General features: G+C 39.1%; 1 protein-coding gene across 7 annotated transcripts in view; it reads right to left on the bottom strand.

The window, feature by feature from the left end:
* Positions 1 to 26,678, bottom strand: part of PKNOX2 (PBX/knotted 1 homeobox 2) — a 752,321-nt gene that overhangs the window by 629,527 nt on the left and 96,116 nt on the right. For all 7 annotated transcript variants that reach the window (XM_075604325.1, XM_075604323.1, XM_075604330.1 and 4 more), the window contains exon 2: positions 5,868 to 5,926. The gene's annotated coding sequence lies outside the window, so the exon portion shown is untranslated. The remainder of the gene's footprint in view (positions 1 to 5,867; positions 5,927 to 26,678) is intronic.

The raw sequence follows: 26,678 nt of genomic DNA, 5'->3' as shown, positions 1-26,678 counted from the left end.
AACTCCCAGTGAAGTCAATAGAAGTTTTCAGCTGATCATGGTGTGAATGACCACTTCAAAGGTTATAGAATAAGCCCCTAAGCCACCAGCTTCTCCTATACTTCTTCTGGGGTTACATTCGCATATGTGAGGCAGTTGCAAGCAAAAGTACAAAAATAACTTGCAGTGTAACAAGGAGCAATTGTTTTGTCCTGATGGCTAGACGTCAACTACAGTATAGTGTTTGTTAATTGAACATGTTACAGGAATACGCTGTCCACACAGCTTTGTTTAGCTGCTCGATAGGGGCTTGGGCTTTACACAGCTGAAAAATAATGTGTTTTGTTTCAGAATGTAAAAGTAAAGGTGCGTATAATAGTATACCACATACAGATGTGTCCAGACTTACTTATATCGGTGCCCTGGACCAACACGTCATAATACGGCATTTGATGAATAAAGCTGCAGACCAAGCAATATCCGACATGTGTGGTTTTCTTTTAATAAATAAGTTCTGTACTATGAGAAAATACTTGTAGCATTTAAAAAAAAAAAAAACAACTCTAAATTACATATTTTATGTATTACAATAGAACAAGCATTTTTTGTTTCTATAGGAACCATTTACAAAGTCACATCCCCTTCCTCTTCTCAAACAGGCTCTGGCACACCCTTTTTTGAGCCCCGCCCCTCCATCTACCAGTATACCAATTGTAGCTTCCCCACAGAACTTTGCATCTTGGGTCCTCTTCTGCTGCACTGACAGCCATTTTGTGAACCCCAAGCCAAATCTTCTCCGATTGTTCACAGGAGAACGTATCAATCGGCAACTTGGCTAATTACTTATCACTGTGTGGATTGTATTGATGCACATATTAAAGAGAAATACATTAAAAAAAAAAAAAAAATGGCAGCTTGGACCTAAACCAGGATAAATATATATATATATATATATATATATATATTTATATATATTTATACTGGATTCAAGCTGGAGGTCTCCAGAGCTCAACCACATTAATTTCAGCTCCAGGGACTCACTGCTTCTTGAGATATAGACCTCCGTAAGGGGTGCCGATAGCCACTCAGGCTGGGCTGGCTTCTTTTTGGTTCACATGAAGCAGGAGCTTTAAACACTAACCAGAGCAGCAACTTGCACCATCTACAGAGGTCTATATCTCCAGAAGCAGGGGGTCCCAAGAGCTGAAATTAATGGGATTCAGCTCCAGTGACCTCCAGTTTTAATCTACTACAGCAAAAAAAACCCATTGGATTGCTGTAATAGCTGCTAGGGGAGACACAGAGAGAGTGACTGCTTCTCTCTGGGACTCCTCTGCACAGCTCTTGCAGACTGGTAGCTGGCCCGGCAGGACTAACGCTACAGTGGTCCCATTCAGAAGCAGGGAGTCCTGCTAAATTAATCCACCAGGCCGCTTTCTGTTTTCTGGGCCGCGGTCGAGCGCGGCTGATTGCCTGTTCGACAGCCGCAAAAGTTTGTGCTAGCTTCAGAAAGCCTTTATTTATCATCCTTATTGTGAATGATGAACCTTGTGAAGTTTGCACTGCTTTGCAGAGTACCCGGTACATTATAGTACAAAGCATCCAAACTTAATAAGCAAAAAAAATAATATATATATATATATATATATCTACTATAAATTGCTGTTAATTGTTGCCTCAGGACAGGGCCATAACATTTGCATAGAACTCAGTTTACTCGTTTGCATGCAATTAGAAAGCTACTGGTGCAGAGGAACACAGGGCTCATGATCTGGTCCAAAGAATGATGGGAAAACCAATGTGGAACACTGAAAAATTTCAAGGAATTCACTTGACTTTTGGTGCCACTTATTAACATTTTTACATGACCCACCGGAGTGTCTCTTTATGTGTTGATGTAAGTAGTCACATTTCAGCATTTGAATTATTTGAGCTTAGTAGTGTATATGGGCTGAATAGATAATTTCACTACAAATGCTCCGCTGCATCATCATACATATCAAATGGGAGAAGGAGCGGCTCAGTGAGTAAAGACACAGACTGACACTGAGTTTGAAGCAGGGGGACCTGGTTCAATTCCCAGCTCTTTGTGACCTTGGGCAAGTCACTTTATCTCCATGTGCGTCAGGCACCAAAAAAAACTAGATTGTAAGCTCCATGGGGCAGGGACCTGTGCCTGGAAAAAATGTTTCTGTAAAGCGCTACGTAAAAATAGCAGCGCTATACAAGAACATGCTATTATTATTATTATTATTATTACATAACAATGCTAAGACATTTAGACAATAATAATCCCTCGTCACTGCATTATTGCTACAGAGAAGGCGTTAGTGAAGGAATATGGTTATTTATGATTAATCATATTTAGCTCCTATCAAGTAATAAACCACTTATTGGAACTTCATAATGACATGCCATTGCATTCTATAGATGTAGTTCAAAGTTTCAGTAGCCGTATTGGTTATAGAGAAATGGACAGTAAGTTTGTTATGGATTGTGACCTTTCATGGGACTTAAAGAAGAAATGTATGAAGTTTCAAAAGCTCTGTGCACTACGTATCCAAGAAGAACTCTAATGTTGGTGCCCAACAGGTTAGTTTTTCGGCTGTAAAAATACTGCATCAGATTTATTTAAGAAGAAAATCGCACTGGTTTCAGTAGAAATGTTTTTCCTTGATAAATCTGGTGCAGTTTTTTTTTTGTCCCAATTTTGCATCAGGGACACTTTGATAAATAACCATCTAAGTGTGGACAAAGTATAGAGTGTTTTTCTAAAGTCAAGCTTTTGTTGTTATAATGTTCATATCTACTGTAGATCATTTAGTTCCAACCAGCATAAGCTATTTTAGATTTTCAAAGTTGTTTCAATATTTTTAATTAGCCCAATTAAAAGGTACTGTATCACAAACAACTTGCTTTTGACACTTTCTGTTAGCTCTCAAATGTAATGCATGCCTCTTACAAGTGTCGAAGAATTGTGGAACACAGTTTTAAATTGTTGTAAAAGGAAGTTATCAATTAGCATTTCATTTCTATCATATTAACAAGGATTGTTAATCCTTGCTAGGAGGTGTATACAATACACACCGCATAGTATGAATATAATGTACTTCCAACCATTAGGTATAACGTAAGCGTAGTTTTCCCTTTAATTGCACATACAATTAAAAAATTCTGACTACACGTTAAGAAAACAGTTGAACCCCTATAGTGACGGCAGGTTTTAAATTAAGAGAATTTCACATTGCGCTCTTAAGATAAAAATAAACCCCTTTCTCAATTCTTTGATCATTCTGGTTACCAACATATAATAATGTTATGTGCCTGTCTTTTGGAGTAATACTGCATAGTAAATACTGTATGACTTTAATTACACATTCACCTGAATGGAGCTGTAAGGTGTCTTCGAGAATGGATGGTGTCTTATAAAGTAGAACTTCTTAGTAAATATGTTCAATATGTTAATGTGTTCAATGCATACTTTAAATGCTATATTTGCACAATAACGACATGGGACAAGGAGCACAAATAAATCCAAGGACATGTGAAATAAGACAGTGAAATATAATGCAATAAAATCTGATCAATTATTGAAAAATGTACTGTAGTTGGTACGGTAGGTATCTCACTCACATGTTTCGTGAGAAATTCAAGCGGTGTGTTTACCTAGAAGGACCAACTCTATGGCCCATCTGGGCACCCTCGTCAGTCATCCATCAGAACAAAATAAAAGCAGGGAGGGGTGAGGGGGGAAAATATTTAAATATATGTATGTATATTTTTTTTTTATATAGCACCATTTATGTACATAGCGTTTCACAGCAGTGATAAACGTGACATAATAATATAACACATAATGGGAATAAGCACGTCAGACATCAGTAATAATCGGAAGTGGGATCCCTGCTGCAAAGAGCTTAAAAGCGGTAAGTAGGGAGAACTTACAGAGACACTAGGAGGGTGTTATGGTAAGTGCGTCTGCAAGGGATCAAGGTCAGTGCATCTGAGATATATAGTATCAGCCAGTGAAGCTACCCATGTGCTTCATTAAAGAGGTACATTTTTAGATAGGTCTTAAAGGTGGAGAGAGAGGGTGCTAGTCAGATATTGAGAAGAAGGACATTTCAGAGGTGTGGGGCACTGAGTGAGAACGGTTTTAGGCGGGAGAGGGCTTTAGATACAAAAAGGGTAGACAGAAGACATCCTTGAGCAGAACGCAAGTCGGGCCGGTGTATAGCAAGAAATTAGGGCTGAGATGTAAGGAGGGGCAGAAGAGTGTATAGCCTTAAAAGTGAGGAGGAGAATTTGTAAGTAATACGGGATTTGATAGCAAGCCAGGAGAGGGATTTAAGCAGGAGAGATGCCTAGACAGCTTTAGGAGAGAGTAGAGTAATTCTAGCAGCAGCGTTAAGGTAAGATTGTTGGGGAGACAGGTGAGAGGCAGGAAGGCCGGACAGTTGAAGGGTACAATCGTCGAGGCGGGAGAGAATGAGGATCTGCATTACAGTTTTAGAAGTAGAGGGACAGAGGGAAGGGTGTATCTTTGCAATTTTACAGATGTAAAAACAACAGGTTTTAGCTACATTTTGAACGTAAGAGGAGAATAGGAGGAAGGAGTGACTCCTAAGCAGTATGCTTATGATAATGGTTGTATGATAGTACTGCCAACAGTAATGTAGAAAGACAGAATGGCCAGGTTAGGGAGGAAGTATGAAGAGCTCAGTCTTGGATATGTTAAGTTTGAGTCAGCGGAGTGCCATCCTGGTTGATATAGGAGAAAGACATTCAGAGACTTTGGTCTGTGCAGCAGGTATGAGGTCAAGGGTAGGAAGTTACATTTGTGTGTCATCAGCATAGAGGTGATATTTTAACTCTGGAGATGTGATAAGGTCACCTAGAGAGTGTGTAGAGAGAAAAGAGAAGAGGTCCTTGGAGAGATCCCTGGGATACACCCACAGAGAGATCGACAGAGGAGGAGGAGTTAGCAAAAGAGACACTGAAAGTATGATGGGACAGGTAAGAGGAAATCTAGGATAGAGCTTTGTTACGGATACAAAGGTTATGGAGAATGTGAAGTAGAAGTACAGTATCAAAGTCTGCAGAGAGGTTTAGTAATATGAGCAAAGTTTAATGACCTTTGTCTTTTGCAGCATGGAGGTCATTAGTTATTTAATCATTAATATTACATGTTCATGGTAACTTTATGGAGGACATTATCATCATGTAACAGCATTTATCCAAAACAGGGCTCAATACATTTTTTTAATTCTGGGCTGAAAAACAAAATCACTCCTCACACTAGTAATTTTACAGTTCTGCTCTTTTCGTGGATATGTTTAATGGCAATAACACAAATATATCTGTCTTTTAATTCCCTTCTACTCTGCAGTTTACATCATACCTAATTGTGAATAACTCCTGCCCTAATTCCTATTGCTTCAAATAACCACTCTGCATACTTGTTGCATAAGAGATACAAACAACCAGCATCAAAGTATCTCAATTAAATCAGAACTTGTAAATCTTATTCTAATCAAAGCTTTTGGTACATCATCTTTTCAACAACCTACCCTGTCAAGAACTGGAAATACAGTATTGCTAGGTTGTGCGAAGACAGATTTTTTTATTTTAGAAAATATAAATTGTATTAAGTCATTAGCCTCAATAACACAAGAAAAACATGGTATTATCCTAAATGTACAAGTACAATTAAATATGATGCATTTTTACCAAGTCTCCTTTTGCCCTAATAACATCTTCATTTACTTAAGGGGCAACAGCTGCCAGGCTGATCGTTTTTGCTGCTGTTTATAGAATCAAATACGGTGTAATTTTCTGATCTTTAAACTATAACCCCAATAAAAGAATAAGAAAGTGCATAGACTTACAGTTCACAGGCTCACTCAGTAGATAACAGTAATGCCCTGAGCTTTGAAACTCTAGTCACCTACAGTAGAGAAAGAGATAGATAGAACATATTATGTTAGGGTTTGTATGTTCAGTGTATCTAGAATGCATATTTGTATTTCAATTATGTTAACTCAATTAGTAGCATTGGGCAAAACAAATAAAGAGAAAGACCGCAGTATAATTTAAAACGTATTATTATTATTCCAAGAACATGTTTCCAGTTATTAACTCCTTGGATGACCAGTAAGTTGATTAGTCACAGGGGTAAGCGTTTTCTGCAGCTTTATAAAAAAACAGTTTTGTGGAAAACTACTTCCTCTTCCTGTTCTCCCTCATGGTCATCCAAGGCTACATAACAACCGTTTTACCCATCTCTGGACAATCAGCTAGACATTTAAAAAATGTTGTTAAAAGCAGCTGACACACATATACATGTTTTTGCAGGAGCATAGTAAGTAGAAACTACACTTGAGTGGGTTGGAAGGTGTGATGTTGCTGTCCGACACACATTTTGTTAGCTGCTATATGTGTAATGTAGATTTGCATATACAGTAAATATGTCATCATATAGTACAATATGTATGTCATCAATCCTCCAGCTGCTCTACTGAGTTTCAACTGAGTAAACCATGGAGCGTTCAGATATGAACATTCTGATGGACAAGTATCTAAAACGTTGGAGCAAACCAAAGATAAGTTACCCACTGATCTCCCTAAACCTTAAGTTTTGTTAGAGGGGAATTGTGAACACACACACACACACACACACATATGTATACTTTATATCTTTAAATTGTTTTCTGTATTACTTTTTATGAAAATATTTCACGTCTGGTGTGTGGCGAGGAAAACATGAACAATAATAAATTATTCAGTGCTTTTGTGGAATCATATATATAGAATATATTAAAACTGATGTTAAAGTCGGATGTGGGCCATTTCATTTCTATAACATGAATACATATGTGCATATCTATTATGCATTTCTATTTAACAATCCTGCATATATTTTCTCTCTAACGATTATCATATACAGTAGCAAGAGCCTAAAGTATGCCCACTAGTGTAGCCTTCCAATTCTGTCAGAAATAGATGTTGACCATCTTATAGAAAGATGTACATCGTTTCACAATCTTAATTAGCTGTTCCCTTCATAGACTTCATTGCATGATGTTTTTCTGTATATTCCATGAACTGAATGCAGCCTGTGCTGTTCCAAGACCATTTCGGTCTACGGAAACACACATTTTGAAATGGTTTTGGAAATTGAATCCATTCACAAATGAAAACACTTTCTTCCGTTAGTCTTGTGATATGCTACATTTAGAAAACAGATTATTTTTTTTAAAGCCACATACAGTAGATATGTAGATATAAGGGCTAAAATGCAACACACTTACTAAAATAGAGTAGTATTTGTTTGTCCCAATTAGTTTTATCAGAAATGTAATAAGAAACTTACTAGAAACACATATGCTATTTCAAAGGCTAACCCCAAATAATAATTAATGTATGGTTAAAATGTTGATTGCATGAAACTAACTGGGTATGAACTAATAACGTAAAAACATATATACACGTGAAAAGAGACCAACAATAGAGAAACATTTTAACTGTATTTAGTAAATACATCAAACTCTGTTAAAGTAGACTTTATACTGTATTTTTTTTTAGGGGGTACGATATTTGGCCAAAATTGCAATGCGGGAATTACCACAACCATTAATAATGTGTTAATGACCCCGCATCATGATCATATTTCTATCATAGGCTTCTAATAAATACTATTATTATAGAAGCCTATGATAGAAATAACTTTACCAAGGTATACCACAGGCTCCAAAGGGGTTAATACATACCAAAATGCACGTGTTTTATGATTGGGCACCGGCCCTTTATTGGATTTTGCAGCAGCTGCCCCTGGTGATGAGAAGGGCAGCCTTCATCCTGGCAGGGGTAAGTAACAGTTTTATTTATTTAGGGTGTTTATTGATTTGCAATATGGGCGGGAGGGGTTAAACCTTTCATTACCGTAGCTGTTAGCCACTTAGTTAATGAAGGTGGGGTTATTAGTGTTTTTTTTTAATATTGTTAATGTATTTTTTTTTATTACTGGTTACCAATTATTGCCAATGTACAGTAGCTATCAAAGCTCCCCATTGAGAGAGCCTAGGTATCTATAGTGATAATGTATTTATGTTTAAAATGTATTTTGAATGTCCTTGTTGTTGTTTTTGAAAGTGTATAATTCTTTGGTTAATGCACTAAACCGCTATTTGGATAAGAGAGATCTTGGACATCCGTCTAGCCCAGGGTGCTTAAACTGGGGGGCTTGGAGCGCGAGATTCTCTGCAGGGGGCACGGGGGTTACAGAGGCCCTGCGCGCTTCCTGAAGGCATTTAAATTAAATGCCGGGGAAGTGGCAAAGGCCTCTGTAACTTCTCCTTACCTTGGGTCAGATGGCGTTGGTGAAGCGTCGCCATGGCAACGTGACGTCAAATGACACTATGGGGTCATGTGACGTCGCAATGCAACATCATGATGGCAGAATGCCAGAGCAAAGATAAGGAGGGGCAAAGCAAAAACATAGATTTATGGGCAGATTTACTAAATTATGCTAATCCAGGTATATTCATTAAAGTGAGCGAAAGCTCATCACTGTATCTCTGGTCTCTCGCGTGAAATCATATGAGAAGTCCTTGCAAGAGAGGCCTCTCTAAAGCCCTTATCAAATAAGGTCCAAAGCAGCCGATCAGTCTTTGGAACTTATTAAATAAAAGCTGCAAACTGCCATTAACTTGAATTCCAGTTTTTTTTGCTGACTACTTCGTGAGCGGCAATATTAAAGCATATTGAATACGGCCCTATGTTGTGATGGGAGGAGATCATTTGCTGTAAGAAAAAAATATATAGTATATCCTGTACAACTATGGGATATGACATTTCCTCTGGGGGATCTAAAGAATCTTGTTTGGCAAGCTCAGTATAATATAAGTTCCTATATGGCATAAGAATTTGCAATCACAGAGGAGGGAGTTTCTAAATGTACAGATGTTGCATTTTATAAGAACTCTGACAGATTATACCGTTTGGAAAATGTACAGTAGGAGTTCAGACTTAGATTCAGCAGAAAGATATGCATCACTCCGGAATGTCTTCCCAATGCTGCCTAAATACTTGCAAAACTAATGTCTGATTGATGTGATACCATATATTTTGATTAACCCCATGTATATTTCACAAGTGTCTGTGCTTCAGTCACACTCTGTATTGTCTACAACCTTTTTTCTGGACTTTTGAATTTCCAACATTTTGATCCTGACATTTTGAGAAAACTGTTTTTTTTTTTCATCTGTCACACTCTTTATTTCCTACAAATTTTCTGCTACACAGTAATTTTAGAAAGCTCTTTTAGAGTACTTTCCAAGAAAATGGTCAGATGTATGGATTTCCAAAATTTGGACCCTGAAAACTTTGGGGAAATTGTTTTCTTACTACAACCTTCTTGCTACCTGGTCAATCTAATTGTGAATACATTTTCAAGAACATTTTAAGTTTGGATACTTTTTTAATTCATTATTTATTCCATTTTAGATGACCAAAGGAGTTTATCATTTCAATTAATGCAGGTTGATAATCATCTGAAATAATCTGACTTATTTGACATTCATTACAATTATAAATTATGTTTAAGAATATCATGAGTAAGCAGGAAGGTGAAAAGATTGGCCAACCCATCTGTCATAATAATATCATCAGATATTAGTTATTTTAGTCAGTCTGGTCCTTCCGGGGTTAATGTGGCAGCAGTTTGAGTTTAAAAATACAATATATTGGGTTTATGACAGGTCAAGACTTTTCCTGGGTCTGTGCTGGTCTTCAAAGAGCACTAAAAGTGATATGTGTTGTTTAGAAGGTCATAAACGATAACCAGAGACAACTCTGTCAGACCCAAAGAAAACTAAACGTTAGTGAACAATTGCTGGCGCATTCTAGAGATAAGTGACAGACAGGTCATGCTTTCGTTGGAGGACTTTATTAAAAATAAGAATATCACGTGATGTCATCTACTGTATATGTACGTGACATCTGCAGAAACTCATGGCAATTAAAGTCATATAGCCCTCTGCACCACAAAAACAACATGTTAAGGGTTAATAGCTGGTATTGCTTGCAATGTGTCTCGTGAGCCCCGCCCTCTGCAGTTTTTATTTCTCTGGAATACAGGACTTGCATAGCACAGCTGAATTCATTCAGAACCTCTTCAGTCTACATCTGTGTCACCCCAAAGGCAGCAGCCAAAGGGTGTCAGCCGTTTGCTGCCATTCGCTGAAGTTACAGCTGCTCTGTTACAATTCAATCACACCAACCTGCTCAACCCCTGTTGTACTACGCTACGGAATATGTTGGCGTGTAATAAAAAAACATAATAATAATAGCCATCAGCTGATGAGGCAGGCTGCAGAGACTACATTTGTTAAATAATATTTGTGGATTTTAAGTTGTATTTGCTCTCTAGGAAGCACGAAGTACTTGAAATATCTTCTCATTTCTAACTAGGAAGCTCAGGTACTTGAAATATCTCCTAATTTCTCTAAACATTTTTCAAGGTTTCAACAACTATGCCTTCACAATCTTTTAGAATGATGAAAGGTATATTCACACACAGCAACTGCAAGAAATATAGCATATTGAAACAATAACAATAAATACTTTGTCTCTTCATTGCTACCGTTGGATTGTTTCACCATAAAGCACTGGAGTGCTGAAGTATTTTCTATGCAGTAGGTGACATTTAAGGTAACTATCTTCATGAAATGTACCTTATTATAAAACACCCACACTGAGGCCATTATTCAATATGTTGTGAAGATATATTTAGTGTGCTGGAAAAGTGTGCAGCTCTGGGACTAAAATCTTAACCAGCATGGGGAAGATGTAATAATAACACATTAAGGACTTAAGCATCACTAGTATAATAGCCATAACTTTGCATGAACATTCATGGACATAAAAACAAGTGGTGTTTTTAAGCCTCCGTTTTGGTTTCTGTTTTCACAGAAGAAGCTTTAGAGGATTGGAAGTGGATAGTCATGCTTAAGAAAGCTTTACGAGTGTTCGGTCTGAAAGCATCGTTACTTTCTCTTTTTCGCCCCCATTAGAGTCACTCTATCGCACCCCCTTACTCCTGCTGAAATTCAACTTGCAAAACCTTAGAAAACGCATTTTGTTAATTGTAAAAACCAAATGGGAAAAGGCATTAGCAAAAAAAAAAAACCTGTAATGGCTATCAGGCCAGCTATAAAGCAAAATTAATGGTGCGTAGGAAGGAATTATGCCTACTAAATACCAGTTCCGAAACTCTAATAGAAAAAATGGTCTATAATATTGCCAGAGTTTCGTTCTTTTATGTTTTTTTCCCCTTATGCAGATTACTTGAACTGTCTTAATAATTGGCAATAGAGGGCAAATAGTATTCCAAGCTCCTTGTCCTTAATAGTGGAGGAGCGGGGGGAGAATGGAAATGTGCTTACTCTGACTTTGAAACCTTTATGGCTCTCTGTTGTATTCTGGACACTTGTCGAGTTTACACTGATGATGAGTGTGAACATACTGTATTATTCCTATTTTGTCAGGTTTTATTCACAACGGCAGCGGTTGGGCCAGGCCCAGATATTAGATTGATATGTGTGCAGCTGGACCAAGCAAGGGTAGTAAGCTGGGTGAGTCGGATGTGCTATAAGAGGTGGAGCATGGGGGCATAGCAAGATAGGGACTAGCTCAGCAGATATCTTTCTGAAACCACACCCCTTTGCAGTTTTATAGTTTTGGGAGTTTGTTACTATGAGCTGGCTGGCCTGAATTGTGTATGTAAAGAGAGCTGTAACCTTATTTTTTGCCAAAATCCTGTGTGTCCCTTTTGAGGTCGAATGTAGGGCTGTTTGTCATTATATTTATCATTGTGTAAATTAACAGCCACCCTCCACCCCAGTCTGAGGTGTCATTAACCTCTGCACTCATAAGGTCAGCTTTAAATGAAGCAAGCAACAAGTGTCATGCCTTTGATTAACAGTGCAAAGTTAAGCAAATTGTGCTACAATTGATACATATCCCCTTAAAATGTACCAATTAGATTGTAAGCTCTTCAGGGCAGAGACTCCTTTTCCTAAGTGTGACTTTTATGTCTGAAGCACTTCTTCCCATTATGTGTTATTTCTATGATTTGTTATTTATATTATTGTCACGTGTATTACTACTGTGAAGCGCTATGTACATTAATGGCGCTATATAAATAAAGATATACATACATACAAAATAAAGTGTGTTACAGTATGCATGTATGTGGGGGTGTGTGTGTGTGAATGTTTCCTTAGTGCACCAGATAAATAATTTGGAAGAAAAAATGTAAGAGTATGCATTGTTCTTAAGTATTGAGGAACATATCTCGAGATCCATGGACTTACCTGGTTACTAAAACACAGGCTGGGACCTTTAGAATGGCAAACAACTATGCCCTCATGTGTTTGTCAGACTAGCAGAAGAAGACCTTGTAATGCTAAATTATCACTTCAGCCAAAGCAGCAATCCCCACCCCTCAGTTTATTTTCCTAAACTTTACTCTGATCTGAACTGCACATTGTAGGAATGCCCTGATCTTACATCTGGGGATTTCCAAGTTCAAGAGATGTCCAGATTTCTGAAGCAAAAATGAGCAGGTGTGTTAATATGGCCAAAAAGTAAGGGGGAACAAGGTTGGGAGCACTCACAGTACTACAGTCCTGCCACAGGTGCACATACTAGATCAAGTAACCAGGAGGGAGACTTGTATATAGCAAACACAGAAATATCCAGGCTCTCCAGTGGTCTTAGCGAAGAAAAAAATATGTTTATTGGAACAGGATCAACGTTTCAGTCCAACCGTGGACCTGTGTCACAAAGGTCCACGGTTGGATCGAAACATTAATCCTCTTCCACTAAACAAATGTTTTCTTCACTAAGACCACTGGGGGGCCTGGGTATTTCTTTGTTTGCAAATAGTAAGGGGAACATCGTTCATCATACTGTAGTAGTGACACATTTGCTTACTTTTGTTGGTTACCATATATTTTCTGAACGTGCCTGGGCTTGAAGGTTGATATCTGGTGGTAAACCCAAGGTATTTTTTTTGCTCTGGGATAGCAACTGTGCCAAGGACATACTTGAAAACGAGAGGTAACTCTCAATGTATTACATCCTGGTAAAACATTTTTATAAATAAAATAAATAAATAAACTGGTTGAGTTACACTGGTGCGTTATTGCTTTATGAAGTTTCTTGTAAATGTGAAAGGTTCTAAAGGTTACATTCTAACTAGGGTGCTATTATCAAAGTCTCCCTGCAGCAAAACTTGGAGGAAACACAGCACCAGATTCAGCAAAGAAAAAAATACAAATGAGATTTTTCATGTGTGATAAATCCAGAGCTGTTTTTTTTCCAGGTTGGGGAGTTTGATGGCACCCAAATGTGCTGAATTCTGATATAAATATCCATGCTCTGAATGATTTGTGTCTGCAATGTTTCAGACTGTGTGGTGCTTCGGAGAATGCTGCTGGTTGTATTTATCTATTTCAAGCTTTTTCTAATGCGCTACTCACCCAAGAAACTCAGTACTAGAGGGCATGTAGGATACCTATCCCAGACCTACAACAGGGACCTACTGAAAGAAAACATGTAGGGGAATGACGAGGAAGACCAACAAAGGGCTAGGAACATGAACGGGAGCAGGAAAGCTGGGTGCCACGGTATTAGGGTCTGTTTGCTATGCTTTGTTTCTAAAGGAAGATTTTTTATTCCTTTCAGAATAGAAGTAAACCTTCCTGATTTCTTAAAGTAGCAGGGAGCTTATTCCACAGTCTTGGGCTAGTCCTAGAAAAAGCTCTCCCTCCAGCTTTATTGGTCTTAAACCTAGGCTCAATCAGTTGAGGGGCGATGGCAGATCTAATGGCCCGATTGGGGGTGTTAATCATTAGTCATTTCTGATGGTCAGAGGGGACTAGTCCATGGATAGCCTTAAAGGCAATGGTCAAGATCTTAAAATTAATCTTTTGCTTCACCGGGAGCCAGTGCAGATCTTGTAATACTAGCGATATGTGGTCTTGCATTGCCTGCTATAAGATGGGCAGTGGCATTTTGCATTAACTGCAGGGCTTTGATATTATATTTTTGGAGACCCATCAGCTGAGAATTTGTGAAATTCAGTCTGGAGAGGACCAAGGCCTGTGCTACTATCTGTAGATTTGTTATCGAGAGAAACGCCTTCATTTATCTCAGCCGATGGATTTGCAAGTAATATTTTTCACAATAGATGCAATATGAGACTGATCAATGATTTTTTTTGTCAATAATAGCTCCAAGGCTTCTCACCTTCTTTTTACTTGGGAGGGTGGAGTTATTGATTTTTAGATAGTTGAAGGCGTTACTCACAGTATCGGTTTGTGCTTCAGGGCCTATCTGGAGCAACTCGGATCTAGAGGCACCTGTAGCCAATTCAATGCCATCCAATTAGAGATGCCGCCAAGGCAATCATTGAGACTGTTCACCATAATGGACATGTCTGACATCAATTGGACATCATCCGCGTATTGTTCAAATGTGTTATTTAATAGAGATTGTAAATAGCGAATGTACAGTACACGTTGTAACGTTAATATACAGTATAACAATGTGATGACATCATTCATTTAATATTAACATCAGCAGGAACAATACTGACCTCTGCGCCCCTTGTAATATACACTATATTTGGAATAAAGTGAAGACACTCAGGTGTATAGCACCTTATCAACAAATGTAGGATGTGCGGGATGTATATCACAAAGGTGAGCAATAGTTTCTTCTAAACTGTGTTTTTACAGGGTTGGATTTTTTTAAAGTAACTGGTGACCTTTAATAAGTACTTTAACTCACCTTCTAGCTGCCTTTTTTTATTTTTGTGATTTTATTTTATGCAATGAGTTTGGTTCATATTGCCAGGAAATAAAAGATAGGTCTGTTTGTGCAGAAGATTACCAACAGAAATCATTTTTAGTGAAATTATATTTTTGACATTTTATTTACTCAGCATACTATATCAAACCAGAAAAAATCCCACTAATGTCTCAAGGTTCTAAATGTGATCATTATTTTACAGTTAAAGCTCACTGATAATCTACACTTACCCCTGCCCCCCCTCCCCTTACTGTATTCAACAACTGAAAGAAGTAGGCTTACAAAGTGACTTGCAATGTAAGGTAGTTGACAGATTAAAAGTCACAACATAAATGTAAGCACAACACAATCACATTTGGATCAATGTGAGTTCCACAGAAGGAGGCAGGAAATCCTTAGCACATCTCTAAAACTAACAAGTTGTCTTATTGAACTAAACAGCTGCCCAAACAACAAGTAAAACATATTCTGATGCAATGTGGTTCAGGCATCTAAAGCCGTGAAAGTGTTATTCATTTCTTTGTCTGTTCAAAGATTGGAAAATCAGAGAAACTGAGTGTTCCCATGGGCCCCAACCGAGTACCGGAGGGTTATATTATATGCCTTTGGAATATTTTTAGACAGTTGCTTTAGTGGCAAAAAAGTCTGGCTTCAGATGTAAAAGTCAATGAATAAGCTTCAGACAATAAACCTTACAGTAGTCCGTTAACTCAGGCAGAAGCTTATTATAGATTTCTGCCTTCACGTTTCTCAATATCGCTGCCACTCCAGTTTTCTGTATTTATTAATGTAATATTCAAGGTTGTTTTTTTAGGTTCTGGTTTTGAATAAACCATTTGCTGTCCAGCTTTAGTGAAACCTTTTAGTGTTGGAAGTGGTTATGGGTACCCAGTATATAGCCTTGTTGTGTACAATATGGCATTTTAGTAGTGTTCTCCAGTGAGTGCGTGTGTCTTAAATTGCCTTACAGAAATAACAGAACTGATACTGTATCTCTGAACATTACACTGATTTACCCAGTTTGACAAAATACTGTCGGCTACAATGAGTTATTTCAGTAGACCCATGAAATGGGTCATTTTTGAGATTTGAACAAGAATATTTTTCTAACACCGATACAATGAAGCATTCAACTGCTTTTCTCAGGGCCTATTTCTGAGGTTTTGTAGCAAACAATATCACAGTTGTTGTTTTATCTTCATTATCAAGGCTGCCAATATTGTACTCTAAGTTACAGACCACAAGGAGTAGCCATTCTCTAAAGATTTTAAGAATGTTTTGAATGCATTGGATTTAATAAATAAATCATGCTCAGCTGTAAAACATTGTCCACAGTGCCGTATCCGTCTGCAAAGCTGTTGGATTGATTGAGCATCAGAATAGTTCAGTTAAATCAATACAACAGCTGCAGCGACTACAGGGCACACAATAGTTAGCTGTTGGACATTTCTTTGAGCAAATTTCTTTGAGTCCTGCAAATGACAAGTACTACACAGTGCCCCATGCCACTAACAGAAAATCACGTAACAGGAGTTTCCTTGGGACATACATGCTAAATGTTAGAATGGGATAATAGTATAGTAGACGGATTCCTGAGTATTTTGTTTTGAATTTTAGCTAAAATCTGTTATAAAACGATGTATATGAGCCTTAAATAAAGTGCTCTCCAGCTGTGTGACTTAAAAGAGCAGTTCCACCGGTTCGTATTTTTCTATCAGCATGAGAAGCAAGGGTCCCCGAAGCTGAATCACGTTATTTTCAGAATAGGACATCTGGACACACCTGTTTTGCTGCGACCAAATGACCGCCGCCATTTGGCCGCAGATGGATCGTCCGTCACTGCCGATCTGCAGCTGGAATCTCCGCCGCCGGACGCTTCTAAGATAAGGTACGTTTAAGTGCTTAGGGGGTTAACTTTAGCGGTTTTACTGCTTAGGGTAGGGGGTTAACTTTAGCGGTTTTACTGCTTAGGGTAGGGGTTAACTTTAGCGGTTTTACTGCTTAGGGTAGGGGGTTAACTTTAGCGGTTTTACTGCTTAGGGTAGGGGGTTAACTTTAGCGGTTTTACTGCTTAGGGTAGGGGGTTAACTTTAGCGGTTTTACTGCTTAGGGTAGGGGGTTAACTTTAGCGGTTTTACTGCTTAGGGTAGGGGGTTAACTTTAGTGGTTTTACTGCTTAGGGTAGGGGGTTAATTTTAGTGGTTTTACTACTTAGGGTAGGGTTTAACTTTAGGGGTTTTACTGCTTAGAGTAAGGGGTTTTAGGGTAGGGGCTTTTCGGAAAAGGTAAAGGTTAGGGTAAGGGGTTTAGGCAAACGTATTAAGGTTTTTAGGCTAGGCGGTAGTGTTAGTATAAGGAGTTAAGATTTGGGGTTTTTAGGGCAATGTGGGCTGACGGCCAAGCACCAACAGCCATTTGGTTGCGGTGAAACGGCTGTAACCAAATGTCCTAGGTCGCATTATTTTTTGCTCCTCTGCCTCCCTGGTTTGCAAGATACTTACCGCTGACGGTAGCACCAGTACCGTCCCCCCTCAAGGGGAAACAAAATGGTTTAAATCTCTTGCATGACACAGGCCATTAATAAGCCACATCAGTAATTGCAGCTTTCTACTGGCCCGTGTGGTGCGGAGAATTTAAAGTCCAGAAAGTCCTGGCACTACCTTTACTGATAAGTAACTCGGGGAGCATCCTCCACTTTGCTTCCGGCATCCGGGGTCTTGTCGCAGTCATGTGATCGCCAAGGAGCGATTGGATGACCCAGAAGTTCTGGAGGTCCGATGGCTCTCTGGGGCAACCAGACCTCCTGCACTCTAAAAGGCTGAAGCAGCTATCAGTGCTGATCGCCATTTTTTGCATCTTATTTTTAATTTAGAGATCTCTTCTTGCCCTTTCCAACTCTGTTTTTATTTTTTTAAATCTTATACACCAGAAATATAAGCGTTTGAAATGGTAAGTGTCCGGGAGAATAAAATGGAGCTTACCCCCAGAGCCATTTAAAGGTTTCCATGGTAACCTCAGAAGCCGCTCCTTCTCCCATTATTCTAGTCTGCCATGTTGCTGTTGTATCCCAGGTCCAGTAGTAGGGGATTTTAAGAGTAACTTGTATCCACTTACAAGATCCAAGGAAATGTAGGTTGAGCCTATAGTAATGGGGAGGTGGGATGCCTTTTCAAAATCAGAGAACAAATGTTTTTTTATACAGTAGATGAGATTGCATCCTTAACGGGATCTAATATATTCTGTATCTGGAGCTTACGTTTTCTCCCTTTTCCTGCATCCAGTATGATTTTTTTTTTTAACATTTCAGTTGTCCCAGTAGACTATTTGAATTTTAGGAGATAGTTTATACTTAATCGCTAACTAGGAATACAAAAGCTAACTGACCAATTTACGTCTCAGAGTCCATTAAGAGTAATAATGAAAATCATGCAGCTGTTACAGGAATTAATTAGTGCACTGCAACAAAAACTAAGTTAGGAGGTAAATTAGAAACAAACTATGATAGTGAGTGCCAAGAGCATACTACGTGTTGCCCACTGGAAACTATACCTGGCTATCAACTCATCACATGTGAGTGATTGCTGCCCAGATATTGGAGCACTAAATGCCTGGAATGGAGTCCCCACATGACAAGGGAACCTTCATTAACACAAAATGAATAATTGATTAATCCTTCCCTTAAAGATTGGATTGGATATTATACTATAAGTGTACAAGCCCTTTGAGGTGAGAGATAATGAATGCTGTTGAAAATGCAGAATCTAAAATTCTTCTACTATTATCGGCACAGAATCCCAGTGACATTTTCGTTCCTTTTCTACAGTTTATCTGCTCTTAAGTAGTCTGAATGTAGTTGTTAGAAGAACATCTTTCAAGGCAGGGAACCTCTATTGGTGCCATTTGCAAGCCAGCAGGGATTCCTTAGGTCGGAGATGTTCAAAATCTCCAAGTAGCTTTTTATTTGTAAGCAATGACCTTCTAAGTAAAATCTTGTATTTTCACATCGCTTTCACCTTTTTTGAGTTTAGCCCCTTTTTCAATTTTCTTTCTAGTAAATAAAATGTACTGGTATTACCAGAGAGGATTGAGAATGAAATCAGGGTCTGATGTTATCTTTATTTAAAAGCAGCAATATTACTTTCCCCCTTTTTTACATTTTTTATATGTAAAGTGTGTGATAATATATAATTCTTACCTAAGATGGCAATAGTTTGGTGGTCCTGTTATAAATCTGTGAAAATCCTGATTATGTGCCTAATTTAATGGCTGCCTTCTGACTTTGTGCTGCAGTCTGTGAAATGCTGCAGCTGATATGTAACATAATATTACTAAGTGTAATACATTAATGTTACATCTTTCAGAGGAATAGACTGTCTGCTGTTTGAAGTCTGCTGTTTGAAACACTGAAACAGATCTGTTTGTGATACTTTGTTGCCAGAGGGCAGAGCTCAAAAAGGTGTGTGTCAGAACCTGTTTCAAAAGAGGAAGTGGATATGACTTTCTAAATGGTTTCTGTAGCAACCAAAGAATGGTCACTACATTAAAAAATCATTAAAAATGGCCTTAGGAGTTAAAAAAATACAGGCAGTATTATCTAATACTGCAGAACTGATTTATTTAAATTTTAAAAAAACATAGGTTTTTTCACGTTTTGCTTCATCTTACGTAAAGATGCTTGTGATGCTCAAAATGAAAAGAAAAGTATAATAAATAAAATATCTATAAAAAGAAAATACTATTTTGCTACTTGAAATTATGACTGTATCATCATGATAAAATCATGAAGAAGCTATCAACAAAAAAAAGTAGATTTTACAGTTTAGTCTTAAGAACTACTCCTTTACTCCAGAAATAAAACAAAATCACTACTTTCTATAAAATGTAACCCCCCAAAAAACAACAAATGAAACAAAGTCTGGATTTCACAGCACAGAAAAAAAAGAAAATAATGAACCTTTGCAAACAGCAAGATAAAAGCCATGGCTAACTTTTATTTCCCTAATTGTGTATTATGAATTACACCTTAAATAACCCCATTTGACCTGAATCTCTTTTAGCAGCATGTTTCCTTCCCAATGCACTTGGTTCTCAGTTTCAAAGGCAGCTAGTTCACTGAACTCAGATAATCCAGGTCCCCATTTACTTTTAGTTGCATATTAAACATAAAGCATAAATATATTTCCATTAAAAATAAGTAAAAGGTCAAATAAAATGAGACCCGGCACAGATTTGTGTTTTGTGTCCTGCTTTATTGGCGAAATTTCAGGTGAAATCCACCCCTGTGGATTTAAAGCGCAGTCCTTGCTGCTCGATTTTTGCAGGGGCTCAGTATTTTTGTTATATTTTGAACTGGGGAAGTCTCGGGATAAAGATGTAGCAGGCGTTATGTACTGTAAAGACGTGGACAAGCGGGTGCAAAAACGTATTTGTCCCGCCCCTTTTAAACGTGTGGCTAATTGAGACACAATGGTGGCTATGTTATCAGGAGAGGTCCACACAATGATAAGCAATTAGCTAAGTGCCGATCGATCCGTTCTCCTGTGATCGATCGGCGAAGATTCTGCTTGTGGGTTCATTAAATGGCTGCCAGTGCAGCAGAAGAGGACCAAAGATGCAAAGTTCTGTGGGGAAGATCACGTGACCAGGCAGTTACTAGATTAGGGTGACCAGACGTCCCGGTTTTTCAGGCTCTGTCCGACTTTCAGGCTCTGTCCTGGTTTTTTCTCCCACTGGCGAGTGCCGACTGCGCATGCACAAAGAGCACTTGTCGACCGTGCCAATCGGCATTTCCTGGTTACTCGCGCGCATGCGCGATCGACACTTGCCAGCTGCTCTTGCGCATATGCGATCGGCACTTCCCGGCTGCTCGTGCACATGCGCGATCAGCTCTTGCGGCTGCTTTTGTGCATGTGCAATCATCAAGCTCCGGTCGGGCATGCGCATGAGCGACTGGCAAAGGCCATTCACGCATGCGCAGTCGGCAAGTGCCTATCGAGGATGCGCACGAGCAACCAGGACGGGTTGGCAAGTGCTCTTTGCACATGCGCAGTCGGTGCTTATGTGTGAGATTTTTCCCGGGACAAATCTGGTCACCCTACACTAGATACAACTGGTGCACTGCTAGACAGAAGGCAGGGTCAAAAAGGACCAAAGCCTGTTTTAGAAGAGAAAGGGAATGTGACTTTGTAAATAGTGGCTATTGAAACAAAAAATGCTTGTTACATTATAATACATTAAAAATGCATTTCAGAGTTTTTTGTTTAAATGCTACAAGTATTTTCTCAGTACAGAACTGATTTCTTTAAAAAACAAAACAAAACCACACACACGTAGGATATTGCCTGGTCTGCAGCTTTAAATATTTTACAACTTCTAAGATTTATATGTGTAAAAAGAAAATCCTGGTGGAAAGAAGTATATACTGTAGAATCATATCAAAATAACGACTGTAAAACTGGGGCAAAAATACTATTTTACTATACTGTATACTAAGTCTAATTTATCAAAGAATAAAATAGCTTTCAATGAGAATGTTTTCTTTTGCTAAATTTGCCCCAGCTTTGCATCAATATTAAAACAGTTAATATAAATGCAAAGATTAAGGTTGAGCATTGCTGGTCCTTTTTGATGTTACTTTACACAGGTCAGAAAGGCTATGTGCCATTTATAACCCTATATTACCAACATAATTAAAGCCACATTCCTGCGCTACTCCACTTTTATTTTCATTTAGATTTTTTTACAGAATCCGAACAAGGGGGTCCTTTGGAGTGGAACTGTGCTGTTTTTTTTGTCTTTGGGACCCCCTGGTTTTTAAGATACTTATCAGTTTAGTTGCCAGGTGTTTCAGCTCCTACTAGGGAAATCAAAATGCGTGCCAAACGCTGTGGGTCCTGCGGACCAATAGAAATCTGGGATGATGCAACATCCAACTAGATGCCGCAGGCGCCATCGTTGAAATTAAGGGAAGAACCCCCCGGCAGCTAAGGATGGCCATGTTTATTGGTTTGAAATCGGAACTTCGACGATTCTGGCATTCGATTCGAACTCCAAATCTGACAATTAAAAAATTCTAAAGTTAAATCAAACTCTTAGGGAAAAAATTGAGCCAAGACATAAGAAAGGTTCATCCTTGTTTTTGTTGTCTTTTATTATCATTAATAAAATGGTTAAACTTTTTGAAAACAACCCCGCAAACATTTGTGAAAAGTTTGAAAAACTTTTTTCCTCTCCATATTTTCTGTGTTAAATACAAAACCAAAACCAAATTCCAGAAAGTGCCAATCCCACGTAGCCAACAAAAAAAGTTTTTGACGACAACTTTATTTAATTGGCCTTATTAGCTAGAACAAAAGATTTGGCTTATTTTGTTTTTCTGGATATAGTTAATCAGGGGCCTCTGATTGGAGGGATGTTTGTCAATCAAATGTTTTATTTATCCTTAACCCGTCCAGTTGTGTCCAGAGAGCCAATGAAGAGGAGAGGGGAGACAGGAGAAGCCCTTGTTGAACACACAGTGACTTCAGACAAAAGGGAGCAGCCAGAGGAAATCTAACCCCTCCCAAGTATTAGTTCACCATATTTGCAAACTTACTTTAAAAATGATTTCACTTGTCACTGCCATCAGTAAACTTTAGGGATTGCCACTTTAAATAAATAAATAAAACACTTTAAAGCAGCAATAAAGTTTTCATTTGTTTTTGTTTTTTATTACAAGTTTGAAGGAGGGGGTCTCCGGAGCTGTACCTAATTCCTTTCAGATCCAAGGCAGCCCTGCTTCCAAAGATACTTACCTTTGTAGGGGGTGCTGGTATCCCTGTGTAGTTTAAAAGACCCGGTCACGCGGGCAAATAGGAAGTTGCACTGGATGACATCATGGCTTCCTATTGGCTCACGTGACGTGGGACATTTAAATGCCACCATTTCATTAGGCACACAGTTCCCTGGCTACATACATACATACAGTACTGGCACCGCCAGAGAGGTAGGTATCTCTGGAAGCAGAGGGTCCTTGGAGCAGTTCATCTCTGGAGACCAACTGCTTCAATCCTGTAAGAAAACCAAAAAAACAACCCCTCCAAAAAAAAGCAATAAATGAAACCTGTGTTGCTGTGTATTTAACAAACTAAGCTGCAGAACATTTGCATGAGTTCTCGAAACAAAATTGCTAATTTGTCAACAGTGTCGGCTACATTTTCTTTCCTAAACCATTTTATCCGTATGATTCACAAAAGATGGCATGATTTACACATAATATTCTTTTATAGTCATGAGGTTAAAAGGTTGTTGAAACTTATGAAATGACTGTGATGGAAAAAATGCAGCCAATATACTGTGAAATAATCTTATCCGTAGAGTTTACAGATTCTTTGTGGTAACCTACTGCTTCACTCAACAACTACAATGGAAATTGTAAGTTAGACTTTAGTTTTATACTAAAGAAAAGATAGGAGAAAGTAAGAAAGAAGCTTTCAGAAGCACTGTCACAATATCCGTTTGTGATAGATTTCATTTACTTAAATGTTTGACTAACGTCACAAAAGTACTCCTTATGTCAGTATATTCATATTCTGCTACAAAGACTACCAAAATAGGAGCAATGTAACAAGCTGGATTTACAGACACAAGTAATGTTGGGCTTGGCAGTTACCTAATTTATGACCGGCAGGTTCTTGTATCTGATGAATGAGAGGTAGTGAGTAGAGATGAGCGCAATTTTCACCGGAATCTGAATCCGCCACACATTGGCCAGCTCATTTAATTCGCAGAATTCCCAGAATCAGTCCCAATAAGGCAGAGATGTTTCCTTCCCTGCTACTTAAAATCTGTTAGGCGGATTTGGAAAACGAACCTGCAAACGGAATCTGAATTATATAAATAGGGGGATTCAATGCAAAGACGTTCTGCGAAGTCGGATTTAAGTTGAATCCGATTGGATTCTTTAAAATCTGTGCAGCCGAGACCCAACGACGGATTTGGAAGAATATGGGTGGCCTTAAATTGAAGCAATCTAATGGCGGATTTCATTCCACACATCGGATTGAGACGGGAAAATCCACAGAACAGATTCAGACAAGTCCACAGAGCACTGCTATAACCCAGGACATACACTCACATGAATCTACAGCAATAAGACAGCGCACTTCAAATTGCCCTACAAAAAAACAATATTTTCAGAATTCATTAAATTAATTCAAGCTCTGAGTAGCAGGTATATCTTAGGCCTGGGATGGAGGCAGGCAGCAGGGCTCCCCAAATAAAGGTTAGGCCCAGCCTACTGCACCCTCACAACGATCCATGCCCCTACTCTGCACATATTAAGTATTAGCTTGCCCCTTTTTCCCTATATTGTGTGTAGCCCTTTTGGGCTTCACTTTGCCAGTGATGTTATCATATTGCATTTGGACCTTATATGACTTGTAGTGTATTGTGTATGGGATTGTATTGATTGCAGTGGGGGTGCCTGAATCACGAGTGTAGAGCTCTTTTTCAATGAAAGCGTATCACACAGCAGATGCTAATGCCAATTATTGACTATGGAGACATAGTAAATGGCTCGGCACCTCAACCCCACCGTAGCAAACTTGATACCCTCTACAATTCAATTTGTCATTTTGTTCTCCAATGCAAATACAACACACATCACTGCGAAATGCTCAAAGAACTAGATTGGTCATCACTAGAGTCTGGGTGCAAAGTTCACCTTTCTTGTCTTGCCTTTAAATACTTTCTGGGCAAGCTACCCACCTATCTGAACAAGCTCCTCACCCCTACCACATGCAGCACTTATCATCTGAGATCTGACTCCAAAAGACTGTTCATGGTCCCAAGGCTCAACAAAGTATCCGGCTGCTCCTCCTCCTCTGACCGTGCACCCCAAAACTGGAACAACCTACCAGAGACTCTCACATCCACCACCAGTTTAAGTTCTTTCAAATCTAAGGCTGTCTCACATTTTAATCTGGTCTGTAACTGTTTCATACGTCCATAATATATATTTTCTTTAACTGTGCATGCAATGTCTTGTATATAATGTATACCCTGTTCATTTATGTAACTGTATTTGTAACCATGTATTATTTGTCCTAACTCTGTGCCCAGGACATACTTGAAATTGAGAGGCAACTCTCAATGTATTACTTCCTGGTAAAATATTTTATAAATAAATAAACAAATAAATGTTTGTTGTATGCTCGGAATTGTTCTGTGTTCTTTTCATGTTGCTGTATCCCTGCTGTGTTGTGTGCGCAGGATGGTGGCGAGAAGGGGTTGGGCACGCTCTTTGGAGATTCAGCAGCCCACCGCACCACCTGCCCCATGCTGCTGTGTCTGCCGCAATCCCATACAGCCCCGATACCAAGAGAAGCTGGCTGCAATGTGAGGAGGACTCCCTATGGCCCATTAATCATTTGGCTGCTGACACGCTGCCCTCTGCCTGTTCAGCCATTCATGGCTCAGATCCGGCAATACCACTCATCCCTGCATGGCCTGTGTTCCCGACTTCTCTACAGTATTGTGTCCTTTGTTTGGAGGGGCTGCCAGAAAAAGCCATCTTATGCCCCTTTAAAATACATGTAATTGGCCAGTTGGAAAACCTGGGTTGACAGGAAAAAGTCTGCACCACCTCCCCCCCCCCATCTTCTGATTGATTCCTGATTTCAGCTGAAGCCGATTTGCCAATTTCCTGTAAGTATTGAAACTTAGTTGTTAAACTCCCCTCTTTTGTTTTGCTGTATGTTCCTTGTATTTGAACCGTTGTTTAGTTTTATCTCTTTCTATTAAAACTTATACATTAAATAGCTCTCTTGTATGGCTGATTGTTAGCCCACATGTTTGGCACAGCTTCCCACAGCATGTATTGGTATTTCTTAAGCTGAGGATAAACTAGACGCGCACACATGAGACAGAGCGTGTGGTGTCGCGCGCACCTTCCGCAGAGGTGTTTTGTGGCCTAGGGGGAGACCTGACGGGGAGGCGTGGACGTGTCGGCACGGGGCTGGTTCGCCCTCATTGGCAGAGCCGCTCACGTGATCCGGCTGTTGCGCCACAAAATCAAATTATTTTGTCTGCTCGGCAATGGCGTACGCGGTCGCATGCTCTATGGCCTGCCTTATAGAGGCACAGCCTTTTGTTTGCACCGTGCACACGACACGCCAAGTATGGACGCGGCCTTAGGTTTTTGTCTGCTGCATTTTATTCTACTTTTATTTGTATGGTTCTTTTGTTTGTATTTTTTTTTTAAAGTTTAGCTTTTTTGTGTGTGTTCTTGTGGAACCTGTAGCCTCTGGCTGGATGCTGGCCTCATCACCCCAGAAATGACGGTGTTTGTTATAGTGATTACAGCTCTCTTGTGTTTTTCCCAGTAACAGGTGATGTATTCCGGTGGATAAGAACAGGAGCTCTTCGGTTGTCTCATTGGTAGTCTCAGGTGGTGGAACACTACTGTTTGACCTTTGTTTTCTGACATTTTTCGTGTGGCCAGCACTGGATTCTCGAGCAGTGTAAAGACCAAGTGCTATCCCACCAGGGGAATCTTGGGAAAGACGAACTTTTCCGGTGACCTATGTTTTTAGGTGCCAGTAGTCAAGCTGTTTTATAACCTGTCCATATTTGCTTAGTGGGCTATTCCATAAGACACCTGGCACCGGAAGACACCTTACGGCCAATTCAAATAAATGATATCTTCTGACACAGGAAGGTGCCTTATGAAATGATGTATGACAAATGAAATAACAAAAGCAAAGTAGTAGGCAAGTAAATGCGTCGTAATGTGTCTCCCAATGCTGGAAGGTGTCTTATTAAATAGCACATCTTAGTAGATG

Source organism: Ascaphus truei, chromosome 6 (assembly GCF_040206685.1).
Source record: "Ascaphus truei isolate aAscTru1 chromosome 6, aAscTru1.hap1, whole genome shotgun sequence".
Lineage (NCBI taxonomy): Eukaryota > Metazoa > Chordata > Amphibia > Anura > Ascaphidae > Ascaphus > Ascaphus truei.
The sequence above is the reverse complement of the archived record's forward strand: the minus strand, read 5'-3'. Positions and strand labels throughout refer to the sequence as shown.